This window comes from Nyctereutes procyonoides, unplaced genomic scaffold, assembly GCF_905146905.1.
Source record: "Nyctereutes procyonoides isolate TBG_1078 unplaced genomic scaffold, NYPRO_anot_genome, whole genome shotgun sequence".
Lineage (NCBI taxonomy): Eukaryota > Metazoa > Chordata > Mammalia > Carnivora > Canidae > Nyctereutes > Nyctereutes procyonoides.
The window spans coordinates 47,064,921-47,067,586 of NW_026575052.1; the positions used below are offsets into that span (position 1 = coordinate 47,064,921).

General features: G+C 39.5%; 1 non-coding gene across 1 annotated transcript; it reads left to right on the top strand.

Annotated features, from left to right (window-relative positions):
• The first annotated feature begins 651 nt into the window (after positions 1–651).
• LOC129514294 (U6 spliceosomal RNA) lies at positions 652–758 on the top strand. The gene has a single exon (XR_008665372.1). It is a non-coding gene; the product is annotated as a U6 spliceosomal RNA (small nuclear RNA).
• The last annotated feature ends 1,908 nt before the right edge of the window (positions 759–2,666 follow it).

Genomic DNA, 2,666 nt, shown 5'->3' on the forward strand with positions numbered 1-2,666 from the left:
CTTTTATCCAGGGTTAGGAATAGGGGACCATGTGTGACAAGTTTGTTCAGGATGCTAATGATGCCATCAGATTCTAAGTCACAGGATGCAAAGTGATGGTCTGAAGACCAAATCTGGCCCACAGATGTATTTTACTTGATCCACACTATTTTTTTTCATTGAATTAGTTGCCCATATAGATAGTCAGGAGAATTCTGGTTTTCTCTCCACCACCCCCCTTAAAAGATAAAAAAATATAAAAAATTGCACCTATAATCCCAAATTATATCGACAATTAGCTGGTGTTCAAGTTCAAATTCTCACAACTGGCTGCTTCCCTACCATAGCCCCATCACTGCCTGTTTTCACTCTGATACTGGAAAGTTTCAATTTGCCATCCCCCATCACCCTGCACAGTTTTCTTTCTTATAGCCCACCTACCTCATCTATTTATTTTATCTATTTGGGCCCTGCGTGTAACTGCCATCTTGAATGTCACAAATGCTATTGTTAAATTTCCATCCTTCTGAGAGTAAATATTCAAGTGTTCTGACTACGCCTCTACCTTCATCATTCCATATCAGCTGGCTGATTCCATTTGTTCCTCTGAAACTTCTGTGTATGTGTGGTCCCTGAAGATATGGAGGTGGAATCAGAAAAAGGACAAGTTGTGTGCTCCCTTCAACAACACATACTAAAATTGAAACGACACAGACGAGATTAGCATGGCCTCTGCACAAGGAGAAAATGGACAAGGTGGAGTGAAAACATCAGTTATTTCTGGGACTCTGAATATGTAGGGTTGTCAAAAGAAGAGGAAAACTAATCTAAATGTGTATAATGCCCATCATTATAACAGCACAGCTTATGTATTTATGTATACAACTAGTGCTATATATACATATATATGTATACACTCACAAAATCACTTATACTGTCCTCTTAGGGACATGTAAGGGTTTTTTTTTAAAGTTAATTTTAGCTAAACAGTTTTTTCACTGATTTCCTTAATTTTTTTTACTACTGTAGTACCTGAATATTATAAGTATAAAATTAGAAATTAACAGTAAAATGTATATGACTTCTAACAGATTTACACCCACAATACATTGACAAATGAAAACAAAATAACACAAACAATAAAAGCTGAGTGGCTAACACCAACTTAACATGACAGTTGATGCTGCTTTACTGAAACAAGCACTACCAGCAAAAGGACACTTACTGTATGATATGGGTTCTCTTGATGAAATCATACTGTACAAGGACTTAGTGCCTTTTCTGAAATCCTTGAGGCAAGACGTAATAGAGAATTTTGAATGTTTCTTATTTTAGAAAGAGGCAGTACACAATAAATGCACTAATATTTTATAGTATAACATATGAATATTCATAGTAAATGGGATAATTAAAAACTATAAATAGCCTCATGTCAGCCTGGGTCAGGTTTCATACCAAATAAGTTTGTCACAAACTTACCAAAAATGTCTGGGTCATTTAACAAGTCCTACAGCCTTGAGAGCATTGTTCAATTTCAGTGATCTCAACCATGAAATAATTTAATTACTTTAGAGTAACTAACTAGCCCATGACCTGCAGCCAGAAAGAAAGCCAGAGTGTTTATGCATGGCCAGCAGAAGTTGCAGGATAAATACTGTAGTTATGATCGGTGTGTTCCTTTATTAAGTAGGTATATGCCATGTACAGTGCCACATCATAGATTGAAACAGGGACCCAGAGATAAATGAAGCCACTGTCTGCACTCAGGGAGCTCCCGTTCAGCCCTGCAGATGAACACCTTGTGGAGGCAGAGAAAATTAAGACCACTCCACTTTGAGTTCAGTGTTATCACAAGTGCAGCCATCCCAGGCCCCTGTGAATAAGAGCTGAACTTTACCTCACTTCAGTTACAGGAAGAAAACAGCTTGCAGCTTATCGTCCTAGAAAGCCCCTATTAGAATGAGAACAGAGCCCAAGCCAAGGTCAGGAAGCCCCTATTAGAATAAGAACAGAGCTCAACGCCCTTGAAAGCCCCATATCAAAATGTAAACAGAACCTGAGAAATTCCCTCCCCCCCCTTCTGGAGGTCCCCTAGAGAAGCCCATAAAAACTAAGCTGAAACCCACCTCGGGGTCCAAGTCCCAGCTCTGCTGTGTCGGGTGTACTTGGACACAAGCTCGAGCTTGTAAATAAACCCTCGTGTGTTTGCATCGGTGTCGGTGTCGGCTCCTTGGTGGTTTCTCAGATTCGCAATCTTGGGCACAACAACCTGACAACTGACTATTAAAAATAGTGATAATACTTGTGTGTGGAAAAGACCAATTGATGCCCTAAACTGGGGGAAATTAGTGCATCCTTTCTTGGTCAGTGATACTGGCCAGGGAGGGTTTTGAAGGATGAATAGGAATTCATAAGACAGTGGGATATTATCGAAGTTGATCTAACCTTTTAGAGACAAATTAAATAATATTGTAGAGGGCGCTTTAGGAGAAATCAATTCTCTTTTGATGTTTACCAGCTGAATCATTTCTAGTCTCTTCTGAGCCAATGGCCAACCCGATCTTAATGCTCCCCTGCACCTGTCGTGAAGGCTGAGTACATCAGTTTGTGGAATCTCTTTTCTCTCAGTAGGGAAGAACATGCAGTTCTTAGACCCTGCTTTGATCCTATTTGCTTTCTAACATTGA